This window comes from Hylobates moloch, unplaced genomic scaffold, assembly GCF_009828535.3.
Source record: "Hylobates moloch isolate HMO894 unplaced genomic scaffold, HMol_V3 SCAFFOLD_14, whole genome shotgun sequence".
Classification (NCBI taxonomy): domain Eukaryota; kingdom Metazoa; phylum Chordata; class Mammalia; order Primates; family Hylobatidae; genus Hylobates; species Hylobates moloch.
This window is the reverse complement of record NW_026652289.1, coordinates 54470534-54490820: the sequence shown is the minus strand read 5'-3', so window position 1 is coordinate 54490820 and position 20287 is coordinate 54470534. Positions and strand designations below refer to the sequence as shown.

Genomic DNA, 20287 nt, shown 5'->3' with positions numbered 1-20287 from the left:
CTCCTTTCATCCTTCCAATATGATTAAATTGCAACTTTTGTTGAAATGACTGTTCCAATGTTTACATTATAATAATTATGCAAACACAGTTCACAGCTGATCCATGTACTGAATTCTGTTTTTATTCCTTTTCTCATACAACCTTTGTTCTCTCTGGGGTTGATAGTTACCTTGTTTTTTGTTTTTTGTTTGTTTTTTTATTTGTTTATTTTCTTAGTTTCTATTATGATATCCTAAAATTTATTACAGAAGTATAAATTTCCCCTCAATATATTTTAAAAATTAGATATTTTATCAGTTTCTTTTTCTTTCTTGGAGACACTCCCGGAGCCCCCCATCCTTCTGCTCCCATCCTGGCTGCTGAAGGCCTGATGCACAGCTGTCATCTTGGGACTTCCATGCACCATCATGCCTGTTTCCGGATCCTCTGTCTTCCTCTTCTTGGTTTATTCTCTCTTTTTGATGGAGCACATTCTCTAGCGAAGGAGGAGAGGATCTTGATCTTGTGAGGCCTAAAATTATGCAATTATACAGAATCACAAATGGAAAATTAGACATCAAAGAAATGTGGGAAAAGAAATCACAACAAACTGCAGTTTTTGAAAATGGTGACAATTACCACAAACCACAAAATCCAGGAAAGTAGTCTAACATTAAACTACATGACATTGCTTTATAATAATTTTCTCCTGAACTTTTAGTTGTATCTCTGAAGACCTTTGTATTAGTTGACTTTCAATCAAAAGCAGAAGCAGATCCTGCTAGAAGGATATATTTCTCTATCTCTCTCTCTCTCTCTCTCCCTCTCTCTCTCCCCCACCCCCACTCTCCCTCTCTCTAAATGGATTTGCTATAGGGCTTCAACCTTACACAGTTGTGGAAGCTGACTAAGCATGTTTTGTAAGGCTGTTACCTTGCATCTGATGCTGAAGTTTGAAGTCTGCAAGGCAGGCAGGGTGGAAAGGAAGAGGGAAATAAAACTCCAGGGAGAGCAAGAACGAGCTAGAGTCCAAGAACATGAGGTGGAACCTATAAGGACAGAGCAGAACTGTCTCCAACCTTGATGATGTGGGTGTCTTGTGGGAGAAGCTGGTGCCCTGCCTCGCAGAGCTTAACACACACCTGGGCCAGGAGTCAGAGAAACTGAAAGAGGATCAGGAGAAGTTGGAGGCGGTACAAGCCCAGCTGCTGCCCCATGCCCAAGAAGTCAGCCAGCAGGTAAGCCACCAAATGGCTGCTGCGTGTCTTCCACCCTCCAAATCACCTTCAAAAATGTCTCTGTGGCTGGGCGAGGTGGCTCATGCCTGTAATCCCAGCACCTTGGGAGGCCGAGGAGGGCGGATTGCTTGAGGTCAGGAGTTTGAGACCAGCCTGGCCAACATGGCAAAACCCCGTCTCCGCTAAAAATACAAAAATTAGCCAGGCATGGTGAGGCACACCTGTAGTCCCAGCTACTCAGGAGGCTGAGGCACAAGAATTGCTCGAACCTAGGAGGTGGAGGTTGCAGTGAGCCAAGATCAAGCCCTGCTCTCCATCCTGAGCCACAGGATAAGACTCCATCTCAAAAAAAAAAAAAAAATCTCGTGTGGCCACCCTACTTGGAAACATTCCAGAAAGGGAATTCTGAAAAAAACAGTTCAGCCTAGCCAAGTTAACATAATACAAAGCCACTGTGCTTCTTCTTAATGGTAATGGTTTGTAATAATTTCCAGAGAGAAAAATAAAAAGACAATTCAGTCTTTTCTTCAGCATGTTTGATCAAAATTTGTTTTTCATTATTGGTGGTCTTGAAGTTATAATACTATTGCAGTTTTGTGTCCCACAGTCATACGGATTCTGAAAAATTCGATTTCATGTGATTCTCACTCAAAAATTTAAAAAAAATGTGCCCTGACAATTAATTAATAGCCTTGCTGGACATAGAATTCTAGGTTTGAAACTATTTTCCCTTAGAATTTTGAAGGTGTTGGTCTATTTTGCAATGTTGAATATATTATTGACAGGAGAGACTGCTGGCTTTGACTAAACTTTAATGAGAACTGAGTACTCTCCTCACAAATTTCTATATCTAATGGGAAGGGTTTTCCCTAGCCAAGCTTTTTGGCTCTGTACATCTCAAAATTTGTTTTTTCTCTACTACCCAGCTGCTTCATTGCCAAATGCCTTAGAACAAGCTCATTTTTGTTTTGTTTTGTTTTTTGAGACAAGGTCTTGCTGTGTTGCCCTGGCTGGAGTACCGTGTCGTGAACACAGCTGACTGTAGCCTCGACCTCCCAATCTCAAGCAATCCTCCTGCCTCAGCCTTCCAAGTAGCTAGGACTACAGGTGCATTTTTTTGTAGCGATGAGGTCTTACTATGTTGTGCAGGCTGGTTTCTTAATGCTTGGCCTCAAGTGATCCTCCCACCTTGGCCTCCCAAAGTGCTGGGATTATAGATGTGAGCCACCATGCCAGCCCAAGTTCATATTGTGATACAACATTTGACCCTGACCTTTCATGTCACAATGCCTGTGAGTCAGCCCAGTGGACAGCAAGAGTATTCTTAAATGGTCATTTTTACAATAGGACAACTACCGCATGGAAGAGAACTAAGGCGCCCCAGTCAAGACCATTACTGACCCCCAAACGTGCATGGGGGACATCCTGGAGTCTCCAGCTCTGGCTGAGCTGTCAGCTGACAGCAGCCACATGAGTGCTCCCAGCAAGATCAGCAGAAGAACCACACAGTTACCAGCCTACAGGACTGATCAATCATTTTCATCTTAAACCACTAAGTTTTAGAGTGGTTTGTCATGTAGCAATAGATAACTGAACACTTGTAAATCATCTAACTGGATTTTCAAAAACCCAATCTGAATGTCTTTCCTTTAATTTATAACAACTTATTCACAATTTCTTATACTTAATGATATGTTTGGGTTGATTCCTGACACTTTGAGTTTTCTATCTGCCATGCTTTTTTGCCTCCCACCCCCTTTTGTGCCCTTTGTTAGATAGGTCAGGTTTTATTTATGATATTTTTCCTCTTACAGTCAGGAAGTTATAAATCCCATTTCCATTCTTCTGGCTTTTCTGTTCAAGAAACAAAGGAATATATCTGTTTCTTCATCTTTCTTTGGCAATTGGGTGTGCTTCGGGTTTAATTAGGTTGAATTTTACCCATCAGAAGGAAACTACTGTTTGTGGCCTAGAAAACGATAAAATATAGAGTAAGGCAATCAAAATCACCACAGGAAAGGAGCCCTGTGGGTCTGTCTGTGTGTGGATGTGTGAGCGGATGGTTATTAGAAAATGGTCGAGGAATGCAGCTCATCAGCCGAGGCCCAGTGCTCATCAGCCACCCATCTGACACTCATCAAAAGCATCGGTTGCTGGAGATTGACCAGGTGTCCACAGTGGCCTGTTTCTTACCCTCTGCTTTGGCTTGGCCAAGGTTTAGGCAGCTTCTCTCTTTCCTCCAGGCTTCTGAGGTCTGCTTTCCTCCAAGCCTGAGCAAGCCTAACAGAAAGTGGATTGTGACCCCTTATCAGCTCCTCCTGGGAATTGGCTGACCCTCTGTCTTTCCTAGGCACGTTCTCGCCAGACCCCACCCCCTGTGTGCCCAGCTCCCCTTCCAAACGTTTGCTTACCTCTGCTTGTCCTCTCTTTACCCTGTGAAAGAAAAAGTTATTTCTGTTTGATTTTGAGACACTCACAGATTTCTGAGATGGGAGCGTTCTCCATATTGCAAGCGTCTTTCTAATTAAAGCCTCTCCCTCCCTCTCTAATTCTGGATTTGTTTTTATTTGACAAAATATAGTCACCATTTTCTGGGGATGAAAACTTAGTCAATATCAGAAACCTAACTTCAGTCAGGAATAGAGCTCATTCACCTTTCTTCCCTAGAACTTAAACTGTGCTTGAGGCATAGTGGGTACTTCATATGTGTTTTATGAATGAATGAATGAACAGATGCTGAACTCAGGAGACAGAGAAGGAAGCTGGGAGAGCGGGTGTCTGGCCTCTGCTTGCTCCAGGAGCTATGTTCTCCCCGTTCACAGCTATAGCTGCCAGGGATTCTGGAAACACATCCTGCTGCCATGGAAATGAATGCAGTCACAGAGTGGGAACAGTTAAGTTACTTTTCCGAGAGAGTTACATCATTTAGAAGCAGATCTCTAAAAGTCCTTGCTCCTGCAAGAGTTGGTGACTGAGTGGCAGTAATTCTGTTCACATGGTTAACTATGACAGTGTCACATGAAGCTCAAATAACGGGTTGGAAACGCACAAATGATTGCTAGTTGCTTGAGCTCTCTGCTAGCCCTTGCCTTGCTCTCTCCATATTTACTTTCTCCAGCTTGCAACTGGATGTACAGACGTGTCTCTACAGCAGCCTGGCCCACCCTATTGACTGAGGCAGGAAGTTGATCTGCGGGTTGCAGCTGCTCTTGAGGAAGCTGAGTCTACTAAAATCTGTTCACCCTTTCCCTGACACTGCTGCTGAGGCCGGTCCCCATCCCCCGCAGCTTCGCTGGGCCTTGTTTATCTTTTCATCACTCTTGACTGGCTCTGGCCTATTTCTGGATCTCATGTCTGTCCTCTGACAAACCCTGCATCTCTGCCAGCTTTCTGGAATCTGTCACTCTGAGAGGCATGGGAAAACGACATTGCCCAACAGAACCAGCATCTCACTGTAGCAAAAAATAGACTCATCCAAAGCAATCTGGGCACACACGAATGTCCCCAGCACTGAACATTCCCAATCACTGGTTTCCCCCAGCTGATTAATTTATTCCCCATAGAGAGGTTTTGCAAACATTTATGCATCTTTAAGCATTTTAATGGTCTGATTTTCTTAATTTTGATGGATTTTTCTTTTTCTCTTTACCTAAAAATATCATTTGAATCCATTTTCAGCTGATTATTCCTTTTTTTCTGTTTGTAATAGCAACGAGCTAGAAACAAGGTAATTACCCAACAATAAAAGACATTTTCCCTCCACTTTGTGTGCTCTTTGGTGCTCAGGCTGCAGGCCGAGGGTCACTTATCTCCTCCCACTGGCCTTATTGCTGGCTAACCCGTGACCCAGTAGCCTAGCCCTCTGTCTTTCCTGGGATCTCTTTCAACCAGTTGACCTCTGCCTGGTCCTTCTTAGTTTGACAGAGCACCTATTTGTTCCTGGGGTGCCAAATGGAGCACTGTCCTTCTCCTGGATAACTGATGATAAAGATGCATCCAACCTGCACACGCGACGTGCTCCCTCTTCCATTAATGCTGGCTGCACCCGAGGATCTGCACCTGCTCACTCTACCTGCCTCCCTACCCAGGGCAGAGAATTGAGGATGTTATGTTAGTGAAATCCTCAGATCACTCACAGCGCAGAATACTCCACGACTTCTCTCCATCATGTGTCGGGCCCAGAAGCAGTTAAAATGATTACAGCATCACCTCCCACCTTTCCATCTGCACAGTTGAACAGCTGGGCATTAGTCTAGAAAAGTCACCCTGAAAACTGGCTCTAGTTTGGGGAGGTGACATGCTCTTGCTTTGTCCCCAGAGATGTTCTTCTGTTGTCCTTGCAGTGCAGGGAGTACCTCCTGGGCTGTGTGCAGCAGCCCTGCCTGAGGTAGGGGAGAGCTGTTCACTAATATAGATCTGAATCTCACCAGTCTAGGAGGGGACAGGTACTTCTAAATCAATCAATCAATCACTCAATCAATCAATCTTTCAAGTTTTCTCATCTTCCAAAAAGACACTAATGCCCAGTTGAAAGTAGTAGCCACTCAATTCACCTGGGCTTATCACACAAACTCTCGTTATCATATTTTTTCCTTGATGCTGTATGAAACTGAGTGAAGTTACATTTCCTGATTCAGAAGTTGCAACTGCAATGGCCCAAGTGGGAACAAAAGGGGAAATTTTGATAACAGATGGGTTGACCCTTTAAGGTATAGAGCTGATTCAGAGAACTACTCCAACAAGCATGCATTCTAAACTCTATCAAGCAATGTGTGGAATCACGGCAACAAAAACATGTTCTCCCTAGCTCTTAGGTATTTTTTATTTGGAAAATGGAGTTTCAAGTTGTTTTCCTGACTTCTGTGAAGATTGTGATGAAATCGCAGAATATATAAAACAAAAGATTGTTGATATTGTGTTCAAATGCAAACTAGACTCTGCTCATCTATCTGCATATTTGGCAAATGGTACAAATGTAAATATTGGAAAATTCCATTCAGTCTATAAACTTACCAAAGGAAATTTAAAAAATTTCCTGCTAAACGTCCTGATCTCTCTGTACCTTTTACATAACACTGCTAAAAAGAGGTATGATTTGCCTACCTGTGACATTGACAGTTTCAGAATGACATTTTTGGTTACTTTTCAGTTTCTTCAAAGAATGCAGAGGCGCTTTATGAGATTTTTGATTTTTATGGAAGTGGAAGGAGATAGCCTTCTTAGACATGCCTACAAGATGTCTTGCAGAAAAGATGTTAGCATGTTGGCCTACTATAAAATCATATTTTCAAAGTGTAGGATGAGAAGAATGTCCTTCACTACTTTGGAAATACATTGAGGATGAGAACGGAGAAAAGGATTACTGTAAAATGGAAATTTATATGCCGTTTCTCCAAGACTGTTTCATAATCTTTAAAAAAGCTACAGAAAAGGATGAACTAAGCGCATCTAACTCGTTCCATTTAGGTGTAGGTTGTGACAAAAACTCATCTAGTGAACAAATGACTCATTTCTTGGAAATAAGACTGCTTTGAAAGTTAAAAAATTATCACTACGAAAGGACAGCCAAGTTAAACAGGATTTTCTCAATTTCTTTACTAAAACTGTAACTTATTTGGAATCCAGCTTCAATTTCACGAGTTCAAAGTACCGCCCTGCTTTGAAACCGTTTTTCCAGAGAAAAGAGGCTTACCTTATGATGACATCCAATGTGCTTTGAAGTGTTTTAGAACGACAGCCATTTTAGACATCGATAGCCTGTGTGATTAATTTATGGAAGCAAAAGAACTGATTGACGAACAGCTGGCCTACCAAAACAAGCTCATAGATACAGGAGATGGACATTTATGGAGAGGTGGAAATTAATTCCTACAAGTCTAAAAACCTGCTGTTGCTAGTAAATAAAAGCCTAAGTACTCCATGCCCTCACACAGTATTGTTGAGACGATATTTAGTCTTGTGTCATCACATCAGACTGACACTAGAAGTCAGTGTAATGTGGGCTTGAGAAGAGCAGAGCCGCAGGCCAAAGTGAATGTTATACTTATCTCGATTCAGTTTTATCATTGCATAAAAGAGAGGATGGGTGTCCTAAATGCCACAGGCAATCCAGAGAAATATTATTAGGAAAGGAAGCTGAAAGAATAAAAGTCATCTTACTGTAGCTTGGGACAGAAGGAAACTGACATTTTTAAAAAATCAAATATATGAAATGCCTGTTTCATCATTCCTATTGTATTTTCATTTTCCTTTTTAATTTTTTGGCTTCCTTATTTTTATTCTTTTCCAACTTTTATTTTAAGTTCAGGGGTTCATGTGCAGGATGTGCAGGTTTGTTACCCAGGTAAACATTTGTCATGGTGGTTTGTTGCACTGATCATCCCATCATCGCAGTATTAAGCCGGCCCAGCATCTATTAGCTATTCTTCCTGATGTTCTCCTTTCTCCCACCCCCTACCTTCTGACAGGCCCCATTGTGTGTTTTTCCCCTGATGTTTCCATGTGTTCCCATCATTCAGCTCCCACTTATAAGTGAGAACATGCAGTGTTTGGTTTTCTGCTCCTGTGTTAGTTTGCTGAGGATAATGGCTTCCAATACCATCCATGACCCTGCAAAGGACATGATCTCGTTCCTTTTTATGGGTGCATAGTATTCCATGTTCTATATGTGCCACATTTTCTTTATCCAGTCTATCATTGATGGATATTTAGGTTGATTCCATATCTTTGCTATTGTGAATAGTTACGTTTTTCTTTTTAGAAGTCTTATGTTTATATATCTTAATAATATAAAATAAATAGCCTATAAACCTTAAATATTCAATAAGGACTTTTAAAAAGTTAAAAACAAATTGCCATACACGAGGATAAAAACAGTGTAAAAATAGTTTTATTTTTTCACACATTTAATTAGTCTTACTATTAATTATCACTAGTTGCTATTAGCTAGTCCTATTGTCTGGTTTAAATAACGTTTATATAACAGAAATGTAAACAAACCAGAATATATAATTTCAAATAAGCACCTATCTTCCACATTTTATGGTAATATTTTAAAAGCAATGGCACATATGTGTATAATTATTTATTATATATGGTATTATTATGGCTTTTGTATTGGTCTGGCATGGCATGGCATGGCTGTGTCCTGGGTTGTCTTTCTAAAATATTGGTGATCCCATCTGTCACTCATATCTTCTTCTTCTTCTTTTTTTTTTTGAGATGGAGTCTCTCTCTGAGCCCAGGTTGGAGTGCAATGGCACAATATCGGCTCACTGCAACCTCCACCTCCCAGGTTCAAGCAATTCTCCTGCCTCAGCCTCCCAAGTAGGTGGGATTACAAGCATCCCCCATTATTCCTGGCTAATTTTTGTATTTTTAGTAGAGATGGGGTTTTGTCATATTGGCCAGGCTGGTCTCGAACTCCTGACCTCAGGTGATCCACCCACCTCGGCCTCCCAATGTGCTGGGATTACAGGAGTGAACCACTGCACCTGGCCTGGCATCATGTATCTATGGTTCCGTCCATGTGGCTGTCATGCATATCAGTAGCTCAATCCTTTAGATTGCTGAGTGGTGTTCCATTGTATGGATATGATGTGCCCCTGGTGGTGGTGGTGGTGTTTTTATCCATTCACTAGCTGATGGATATTTGGGTTGTTTCCAGTTCTTGGTGATTATAAACATGTGCATAAAGGTTCTTTTTTTTTTTTTTTTTTTTTTTTTGAGACGGAGTCTCGCTCTGTCTCCAGGACTGGAGTGCAGTGGCGCAATCTGGGCTCACTGCAAGCTCTGCCTCCCGGGTTCACGCCGTTCTCCTGCCTCAGCCTTTCCAGTAGCTTGGATTACAGGCACGCACCACCACGCCCGGCTAATTTTTTTTTGTATTTTTAGTAGAGATGGGGTTTCACCGTGGTCTTGATCTCCCGACCTCGTGATCTGCCCACCTCGGCCTCCCAAAGTGCTGGGATTACAAGCGTGAGCCACCGCACCCGGCCTCGCATAAAGGTTCTTGTGTGCACATTTTTATTTTTCTTGGGTGACTGCCTAAGTGCGGAATTCATAGGTTATATTATGAGTGTATGTTTTACTACGTGAGGAATTCCCAATTATCTTCCCAAGTGGCTGAACCATTTTTGCATTCCCACCAGCAGTGTATGAGCTGCTTTGCATGCTAGCTAGCACTTGATAATTTCAGTTACACTTGTAAAATTTTTCAGCTATTCTAATAGATGTGTAGTGGTATTTTCTTATTTTAAAATTTTATAGCAGTTACTTTGATTGGCATTCACAACTGCCTCAGAGGGAACCGAGACAAAAAGAAAACATAAAGAAAGAAAATGCTGCCTGTGGAACAGAAGAATGGGAACAGGTGCGGAAAGGGTACCGGGAATGAGTGTGACATTGAGCATATTCTGGGTAAAAAATCAGCTTTGGCTGAGGAAGAGTGCCCCAGGGAGATGGGGGGTTATGTCAACCAGACTGCCCCCTCTCCCAGAGCTCAGACCCAGGGCTCTGAGAGTCCTCAGGTCTTCGTGTCTCAAGAAGAAAGAAGGAGTTGGGGTGGGGGAAGGGCAGAACTCTTTCTGCCCTTTATTATTTATTTATTTATTATTTATTTATTTATTTATTTATTTATTTGAGATAGGGTCTTGCTCTGTTGCCCAGGCTGGAGTGCAGAGACATGATCATGGCTCACTGCAGCCTGAAACTCCCTCGCTCAATCGATCCTCCCACCTCAGCCTCCTAAGTAGCTGGGACTACAGACATGTGCCACCACGCCCAGCAAATTTTTTACTTTTTGTAGAGATGGGCTTTTGCCATGTTGCCTAGACCAATCTTGAACTCCTAGGCTCAAGGAATCCTCCTGCCTCAGCCTCCCAAAGTGCTGGGATTACAGGTGTGAGCCACCACACCTGACCCAGAAAGTTTATTTTTGATGGGCAGTGTCCATGTCACCATACTGTGAGCTCCATGAAGGCAACCCATCGTCACTCTTATCCCCTGCTGTGTTCCCACACCTGGCTCACTGCCTGTCTCATGGTTGGAGCCCAGGAGGTACTTACGGAGTGGATGGAACAATGAATATCTGTAGACTGCTGAAGCTGCTTTAGTGAGCGTCACACAGAACAGTGACTGCACTCTTTCTGCCAGTCTGGGGAAAGCCCCCTTTGCTCACCCTGGGCCCAGTTTATGGCCCATCTAGTCATTTCTTCACCACCTCTCACACCTGTTCACTTTACTACCCCTTCCCTCACCACTGCTTCTTCTCTGGGCTGTTGATGTAGCCTCCTTACAACTCTCCCAGCCTCCCCCAGTCCTCTTCTGTCCCCCAGTTTCTAATCTGTTTTATCTTTGCCAGATGTTGGATTCATAAGCCTTGCTCTTATCCTGACCTGTCACATCAAAGCCCCTGTACTGGCTCCTGATATCCACAAAAGAAGAGCCAACAGGAAACTGGCCCCAGCTGCCTTCCTATATCCCAGCTCCCACTGGCCCTCTGGAGTGCCAGTCAAAGTCTACCTTCATGTTTGTTGTTGTTTTTTGTTTGTTTGTTTGTTTTTTGAGACAGAATCTCGCCCCGACGCCCAGGCTGGAGTGCAATGGCGCGATCTTGGCTCACAGCAACCTCCATCTCCCAGGTTCAAGTGATTCTTCTGCCTCAGGCTCTTGTGTAACTGGGATTACAGGCACGTGCCACCACACCTTGCTAACTTTTTGTATCTTTAGTAGAGACGGGGTTTCACCACGTTGGCCAGGCTAGTCTTGAACCCCTGACCTCATGATCCGCCTGCCTTGGCCTCCCAAAGTGCTGGGATTACAAGCACGAGCCACCGCACCCAGCTGCCTTCATGTTTTTAAAACTGCCCTTTCCTGCTGAAACCGAACCTATCCTGTCTGCGTGGCCTCTCAAAAGAACGAAAGAACCAGGGCTTCAGGATCACAGAGACATGGGTTCAAACTCTAGTCACCTATTTCCTAACCAAGGGGACATTGAAAAATTCCTTAACCTGAGTCTCAGTGCTCTTTTCTCTAGAATGGGCAATAAAAAGTACCTACCTTTACTTGGGAGGCTGAGACAGGAGGATACTTTGGGTCCAGGAGGTTGAGGCTGCAGTGAGCTATGAAGCGCCACTATGCTCCAACCCGAGTACAAAGGGAGACCTCATCTCTAAAACAAAACAAAACAAAAAAGTACCTACCCTGGGTTTGTGTAAGGAGATGGTGTGTATAAAGGGGGCCTGGCCTATACTAACAATGGAGGAATTTAAACAATGGTAGATATGATTTTTGGTAATTCCTGCCTAAAGAAAAAAAGGCTAAAAATAGGGGTATAATTAATTAATTGTTTTCTAATTCTTTCCCAGCCATAACACTGGAGGTTGCTTCCCTAGGGAGGGAACTACCTGGGTAGAGATTAAGTTTTAAGTGTGGGTGCTGCTGCCCCCAGCGTAATGGGTCACATGCCCTAAAGAGAAGCTGGTCAATCACAATGCTCCCTCCAACTCCTCTCTACCTTGGGATGGAGGCCTCATGGGTTAAAAGACCAACCAAACAACAACAGGACACAATAGAGAAAATAGCCAGTGAGGGAGAACTTTTTCATCCTTTCCCACAGACATATGGGGTCATTTCATGTGTGAACATCATGAAGGAGGAAGACAAAGACAAACAGAAAGTGGTCCTCCTGACTGGGTGCCCCCTGAGGGAGAGGCATGAGCCTGATGATGATTGGAGTTTGCTATGGTTTGTATAATAGTGTCTCCTCTGAAATTCATGTTGGAACGCAATCCCCCGTGCAATAGTATTAAGAAGTGTGGCCTTGAGGACGTGATTGAGTCATGAGGGCTCCATACTCATAAACGGATAGGGTTAGGGGGTTAGGGCTGTTATAAAAAGACTTGACAGGCCAGGCAGTGGCTCACTCCTGTAATCCCAGCACTTTGGGAGGCCAGGGCAGGTGGATCACCTGAGGTCAGGAGTTTGAGACCAGCCTGGCCAACATGGTGAAACCCTGTCTCTACTAAAAATACAAAAATTAGGCGAGCATGGTGGCACATGCCTGTAATTCCGGCTACTTGGGAGGCTGAGGCAGGAGAATCACTTGAACCCAGGAGGCAGAGGTTGCAGTGACAGATGACGCCACTGCACTCCAGCCTGGGCAACAAGAGTGAAACTCCATCTCAAAAAAAAAAAAAAAAAGACTTGACAGATGGAGTTCACTCTTTTGCTGCCCTTCCATCCCTTCTGCTACTTGAGACCATGGCATTCCTCCCCTCTGGAGGATGCAGCAACAAGGTGCCATCTTGGAAGCAGGGAACAGCCCTCAGCAGACATAACTAAACCTGCTGGTGCCTTGCTCTTGGACTTTCCAGCCTCCAGAACTGTGAGAAAATTAATTTCTCTTTTTTATAAATGACCCAATCTCAGGTATTTTGTTATAGCAACAAAAATGAACTAAGACAGAGTTGTTCCAAGAAGAAGACACTTAAAACCTCTCCAAAGCAGATGGGTCTCCTGGAGTAGAAAGCTCCCCAACATCAATGAGATTCTAGAGAGAACATTATGATCACATATCAGGGAAGAGAGTGAAGCTTCAAATGGGCTCTGATTAGATGCTCTCTAAAGCCCAGCCTCATTCTGGATTCTGCAACTGAAGAGGCTTTAGGGTATCAAAGGGCTTCCAGTTGCTTGAAAAGCAAAAATAAAAAGAAGACGCTCATATGTCAATAAGGCAAGTCAATAAGAAAGTAGGTGCTTTTAATACCAGGTAATGTCAGCATAAGAATATGTACACAAAGCTGGGTTATTTTTAGTATTGGGTGAAGGCACATTATTCTTTTGACAATTAGAATAAAGAAAGCAATTAGAAACTCCAGGAAAATGAAAAACTGTGCAGAAAAAGCTGTAGCCCAAATATAAAGCAAATGAAACGTGGCATGTCCTTTGAGCAGCTGATGGAGCATAAGAAAATTGAATACATTTGACCTTGATGCTAAGAACCCCTTCTGAGCAGCCTGGGCATCATGACATTGGATCAGAAGGGAAAGAAATGTAATTCTTGGATATTCCTTGGCTCAGCGGTAACAGTGAACTGTACTCACACAGGCATGAGAATGTAATATTGGTTTATTGATTTTTTTTAGAGTCGATTTATGGACAAAATGCAGCTGTTATAATAATGACTTCAGAATAGTATCTAAATGTTATTATCATTTAAAATGTAAAAGCAAGACTATTAAAGACTTGAGAGATAGAGGAGAGATAGAAGTCGGTTTCTCATTTTACATAGTGGGAAGTCATTCGATTGTATCTTCACTCTATGGAGTAGGAAGTAGGTCTATTAGTTAGAGCTCAAAGGTAACCAGTAGAAGAACCAAGAATATTTTAATTTGCAAAAACCAGAAGGAAAGAAGAGTGATGAAAGGGGGCCATGCATATGAACTAAAACCTTGTTTTTCACAGCAGAGTGAATGAGTTTCCTAGGACTGACATAACAAAGTATCAAAAATAGTGTGACTCGGCCAGGCGCGGTGGCTCATGCCTGTAATCCCAGCATTTTTGGAGGCCAAGGCGGGCAAATCATCTGAGATCAGGAGTTCAAGACCAGCCTGGTCAATGTGGTGAAACCCTGTCTCCACTAAAAATACAAAAATTAGCCAGGCCTGGTGGCAGGAGCCTGTAATCCCAACTACTCAGGAGGCTGAGGCAGGAGTATCGCTTGAACTTGGGAGGTGGAGGTTGCAGTGAGCCAAATTGCGCCACTGTATTCCAGCCTGGGCGACACAGCAAGGCTTCATTAAAAATAAATAAATAAATAAATAAATAAATAAATAAATAAATAAATATAAAAGACAATGTGACTCAAACAACAAAAATTTATCATCTCACAGTTCTGGAGGCTGAGGTTGAAATCAAGGTGTCAGCAGGGTTGGTTTCTGCAGGGGAGGATCTGTTCCAGGACTCTCCACTAGGATCTGTTGCTTGCTGGTGATCTCTGGTGCTTGCAGATGCACGGCTCCACCAGCTGCTTTCATCTCCATTTTATGTTCTCCCTGTGTCTTCACCTTGTCTTCCTTCTGTATCCAAATTTCTCCTCTTTATGAGGACACCAAGAATTCTAAATTTTGAATATGGCCTTCCACGTAGTTATCAAGACAGATTTGTCATGGATTGGAGAACAGAACATATTAAATCTTTTGTAGAATTTATAACTTTAAAATATTTACACATATGGCCAGATGTGGTGTCTCATGCCTGTAATCCCAGCACTTTGGGAGGCCAAGGCAGATGGATCACCTGAGGTCAGGAGTTCAAGGCCAGCCTGGCCAACATGGCAAAACCCCGTCTCTACAAAAATACAAAAATTAACCAGGCGTGGTAGTGGGCACCTGTAATACCAGCTACTCGGGAGGCTGAGGCAAGAGAATCACTTGAACCCAGGAGGCGGAGTTTGCAGTGAGCCAAGATCATACCACTGCACTCCAGCCTGGGCAACAGACTCAAGCTCAGGTATTTTGTTATAGCAAGACAAGAGTGAGACTCCGTCTGAAAAAAAAAAAGAAAAGAAAATAGGCCAGGTGAGGTGGCTCACGCCTGTAATCCCAGCACTTTGGGAGGCCGAGACGGGTAGATCACATGAGGTCAGGAGTTCGAGACCAGCCTGACCAACATGGAGAAACCCTGTCTCTACTAAAAATACAAAATTAGCTGGGCGTGGTAGTGCTTGCCTGTAATCTCAGCTGCTCAGGAGGCTGAGGCAGGAGAATCACTTGAACCTGGGAGGCAGAGGTTGTGGTGAGCCGAGATCGCACCATTGCACTCCAGCCTGGGCAAGAAGAGTGAAACTCCATCTCAAAAATAAATAAATAAATAAATCAATAAAATATTTACACATATGGTATATGGGCCTCTAATTACACTCTTGTCACAGGCCCTGCAATGTTATGGGCAGGCCTAACGTGTAACGACAGCAGAAGAAGAACCAGAAACCATCAGTTGTTGCTCTGGAGAGTGCATAGGAGAAGGCGAGGGTGGGAGAAGGAGGACTGTAGTGTTTTGTTAGAGGTCTCTCTGTCAATGTGATACTGTTTTGCCATTTGCATGCTTCACTTCAATAAAACTTATGAAAATTATCCAAGTTCTCACCTCCTCCCTTGAGTCTTCCTGATCCCCAGCTCTCACCTCTCTTCTCTGAGCTTCTACAACCCTCAGCGGCTGTGCCGCCCTCTGTCCTGCCTGGCCTGCTCTCCCAGAGGCCCCTGAAGACAATACCACTTCCCCAGGCCCACTGGCCACCTGTCTTCTTGTCTCCCCATGAGAGGTTCCCTGGGCTGAGGTCAGCACAGCCTGCTTGCCCTGCCTCCTCTTGGTCAGGATTCTCTGCTGGAGCTTCTCTCCTCCCTCCATCTCTAGCCTGGTGCTCCCACCTGCACCTCCCAGTAGCCCCTCAGGGTTGAGAGAAGCCCAAACTCTGCCCACAGTCTCTGTCTGGTGGCTGGGGGTGGGTGGGGAGGTGTTGCATGGAACAGTGCTGCAGCCTCACCTCTTCGTGAGAAGCAGGTGTCTGCCAAGCCAAATGGCTTTCTGCTGTCAGTGAGAGGCTCCACCTTCCTCCTGACTGGCCCAGGCCTTTGCCATCACTGTTCTCTTTATGTCTCAGTCTCCCTCCCTCCCCTCTCCCTCGCCCTTGCTTTCTGCTGAGTCTCCTTTCCTCTCTCTCTGCATTATCCTCCAAGTCCTTTACCCTCAATTCCAACTTCCCATGGAGCAGAGGAATTATTGTGACTTCCCTATTCCAGACCCCAGATCCTGCTTCATCCTTAGGGTTAAACTACCCCTGCCCCACCCACTCAACCTGCACCCACGTCTAATCCAGGCCCTTCATGCTGACCCCTAACAAATGGCCCTTGGCCCATTCCTAGTGCCCCACAGCTAACAAAGGGACGTGATCCTGACCCTATAGCACTGGTTCCAATCTAGAACCTTAATCTGAACACTCACTGTCATTCATAACACTCCCCAGTCCCACCCCTACCCTTTGGGAAGGGCTGGGGCTGAAAACTCGAGGTCTGCGATGTATCCTGGGGGTGCGGCCAAGTTCTGCATTCCTGGAAACTGGGACTGGCTTGGGGAAGAACAAAAATAATTCCTATGAAGTATGCTTCAATTGGTGCTACTGCTGAAAATAGTTCCTGAAGACGAAGACGAAGGTCAAGAGAGAGCAGTGGGAATGGTGTCAGGAGAGGAGACCAGAACAGTGGCTGGAGAAGGCCCTGAGTGGAAGGGCAGTGACAGTCAGCAAGGAGGGCTTAGGAGGCCCTGGGCAGATGGAGGAGGGAGGAGAGAAGGGGGCAAAGGCTCCAGCTGGAAGGCCAAGGTTATTGTTCATTCATTCCTTTGTTCAGCAACTATTTGTTGAGCACCTACTAAGCGGCAGGCCCTTTGCTGGGCACTGGGGGGATAGCAGTGGACAGAACCAAGTACCCACCTGTGTGGAGTTCACACTCAGATTGCGGAGATAGACAGGAAACACACTAACAGAGATGTCAGGGGAGCGTAGGGAAGAAGGACAAATAAGGCAAGGTGAGGAGACAGCGAAGGACAAAGACTATTTATATAGAGTGGCCTGGAAAGACCTTTCTGGGGAGTTGGCATTTGAACAAACCTCAAAAGACAAGAGGAAGGGAGCCCTGCAAGTATGGACGGACTTTGTCCAGTTAGAGGAAACAGTAGGAGCAGCAGCCCCAAGGTGGGAGCAGGACACACGTGCGGCTGCACACAGTGAGCAGGGCCAGAGCAAAGCGGGGTGAGGCGAGAGAAAGCAGCCAGGTTGCCCACCAAGGCTCGCCTGGGTTCCTAGGTCAGAGATCCCGAGAAGAGGGGAGAGGCCCTCATGCCCAAGTGGTGGGAAGGGGTGGAGGAGAATGGGGAGGAAATGGGAGTGAGGCCACCCCAGGTAAGGTCAGCTGCGACCTCTGGGCTAGAGTGATGCCAGAAGAGGAGATAGGGCCTGCAGTGCCTCTCCCCATCCACAGCCCTGGGTGCACATGCCACGAGCTCCTGCTCACTCCGCCTCACATCCCCACACTCATGCATGAACAACACACACACGGAAAATAGGCACAGGCTCACCTTTCACATGCATGCACACAGAAATTGTGCGCGAACACACGCATGCACACGGGCCCCTCGTGTCAGCATAGACATTTTTGAGAATTCTAGACAGGCAGAATATAGAGGCCAAAGGACTTTAGACCAACTCTCACATATGACAGAGGCACTGAGGCCTAGAAAAAGGAAGCCTCATAATTTGGTGACCTAGGCAGATCGCTCTATGTCCCCCCATGCATGTGCGTGTTGCACACACACACACACACACACACACGCACGCAGTCCCATCAGTCCCCTAGTTCTGGGGACAGTCAGGGCCCCACATACTTACCAAGGGTCCCCATCTCAGGCCTAAGCTCCTTCCATAACCCTATCTTCTCAACAGCCTCTCTCTCCCAGGACACCCACAGGCTTAACCAAGTCCCACCAGGAGTTCGCCAAGCTTCCTCCCAGCTATTCCAGCAGGCTGTTGGGGGGAATACAGTGTCAGGACCAAGACAGACTCTGCCCCTCTTGGTGGGATGGCAACAGCCCACAACCACAGCTGACCACAGCAGCCCCCGACTGCCTCTCTCCTCTCAGAGCCTGTTTCCGGGTTCAGACTTTCTTCCTCCATCTCTCTTTCTGGGTCTTTCTCCCTTGCTTCCTTTCTCTACCTCCGGAAAGGAGGCTGTGATTCTCTGTTTTTCCCTCTCTTTCTCCTGGTGTCTCTCTCATTTCTCTGTTTCTCTCCAGTTCTCTATCTGTGCTGGGCTTGTCCCTCTCGCTCCATCTTCTCATCAGGATCTTTTTTTGCCTTCCAGGAAAAGCTGATGTAGCACCCCTGGTCAGCGGGAGTGAGGCCTTCTGGGGTGGGGAGTCCTGGTCGAGCAGCGGCAGCTGGGGTGCGGCTGGCGCCCTGGTTGGGGGCAGCAGGAGCAGGAGCAGGAGCGGAGCGAGAGGCAGCGGAATGGGAGGAGAGGGGGCTGGACCTCTGCAGGCACGAAGGGGAGCGGTGGAGGGGAAAGAAAAACTGTGGGAGGAAGTGAGCCCCCCTCCCCTGCTAGGGTGACCAACTGTCCTGGTTTGCTGAGACTGTCTAGATTTTGGCATGGAAACTCCCACGTCCCAGAAAACCCATCAGTTCCAGGTGAACCAGGACTGTTGGGTGGTCACCCTACAAGCTGCCAGGGACCCACAGGAGACAGGGCCAAGACTCGCAGGAGGGGCTCCCAAGCTTGACCTCCTAGTTCTGGGGACAGTCAGGGCCCCACATACTTACCAAGGGTCCCCATCTCAGGCCTAAGCCCAATTTAGAGGAGGCCAGGAGAGGGGAGATGGCAGCCCAGACAGCCCACAGGAAGCTCCCAGGCTGAAAAGATGAGGGAGCCCGACTACTGGCTTGTCTCCCTGCCTGCTGGCATGATCTCCTGTGAGGTGGGCTTTACAGAAAGAACTTGAGCTGTGACAGCAAGAGAAGAGCAGAGGGGCAACCCGGGAGGTCATACGCCTCATCCTCAGAGGCCTGCACAACTGCTCCTGGGCTCTGCTGAGGGACGAGCCCACCTGCCCCACTGTGAGACACCTTGGAGAGTCAATAGTCCTTAGCTGAGATCCTGGGGGCCCTATTGTCCTTCTTGGTGGAAGCGGGTACGGCCACACCTTGCAGGCAGTGGCAAGACCTGAGCAGACCAGGAAGATACATCAGTGACCGGCACGCACAGTCTCATTTCTGCCCAGGTGGGCTGGTCCCTCCCACTTTTCCCGCCCTCAGCCCCCCACATCTGTTTTGAGGTGGGAGTCTGAGCTTAGTGTTTGGCTGTCATTAAGGTCTTAGGTAGGGAATGAGGGGACAGACTCCCTGCCACCAGAAGGCTGCTGACATACTCACCCACCCAACAGAGCATGGGTCTCCTACATTGTATGAAATATTCTCTAAAAACAATTAGAACACTTGGACACAGGAAGAGGAACATCACACACTGGGGCCTGTTGTGGGGTTGGGGGAGGGGGGAGGGATAGCATTAGGAGATATACCTAATGTAAATGACAAGTTAATGGGTGCAGCACACCAACATGGCACATGTATACATATGTAACAAACCTGCACGTTGTGCACATGTACCCTAGAATTTAAAGTATAATTTAAAAATATATATTTTTTAAAAAGATAAAAAAAATGTCTTGGACATGCCCCTTCCCTAGCCTGGGCCCAAAGGCCCTATCTGTAAGCTGATGAGGAGGTGAAGTGGGTGAGCTCTAAAATGCTTCGTTCTGATGACCACCCAACTTGTCCATCATGCCATGAAGGGGGCACTTACTGAGTGTCTTCCCTGTGCTGGAGATCAATAGCACCTGGGAAGGTAAGGCCTCTGCCCTCAGTGGGCTTCCTCTCTAGTAAGGGGTCGCACATTAAACACGCATGAATAAATAATCACAGCTTTGAAGAAAAGTCAGGAATGTCCGAGAGAACAGTTACTGGGAACTGAGGGCTGTGGAGGCGCTTGCGCTCTGACCCTGGTGTGCTTGCAAGGAGGGAGGTGGGGTGGGAACTGTGAACTCCTCAGAGCACCCTGGAGGTGAAGCTGGTGGCATAGACTTTGTGTAGGTGAAGGTGTGTGTATGGGCTGTGCAGAACACAGTGAAGCCCCCTCCCCCAGGAAGGACTCCCTGACTGACACTGAGGTCACTGAGTCTCCCCTCTGGTTTACTGAACCCTGGATGTGTATTCTTGCAGCCTCTGGTTGACCCACCAAATTCAAGACTTTTCTAGAAATTCTCCGGCACAGTCAGGATGATGCAAGAGAGGGCTTCCTCTGCAGGGGAAAGAGAGGGGGCCCTCCATTGGACCATAATAATATCCTCAGCATCAGACTGGGGTGTTTTGCAGGCAGCATGCTGGGGACTTCTGTGGCCTTGCTTGGTGACAGGGAATGGGGTGTGATGAGCTGGGGCAGGCTTCCTGGGGATGCTTTCA

General features: G+C 46.0%; 1 long non-coding RNA gene across 1 annotated transcript; it reads right to left on the bottom strand.

The window, feature by feature from the left end:
- Positions 1-267: 267 nt before the first annotated feature.
- LOC131381089 (uncharacterized) lies at positions 268-2448 on the bottom strand. The gene is made up of 3 exons (XR_009209539.1): positions 2356-2448; positions 914-1143; positions 268-512 (listed from the first exon to the last, which is right to left on the bottom strand). It is a non-coding gene; the product is annotated as an uncharacterized LOC131381089 (long non-coding RNA).
- Between the last annotated feature and the right edge of the window lie 17839 nt (positions 2449-20287).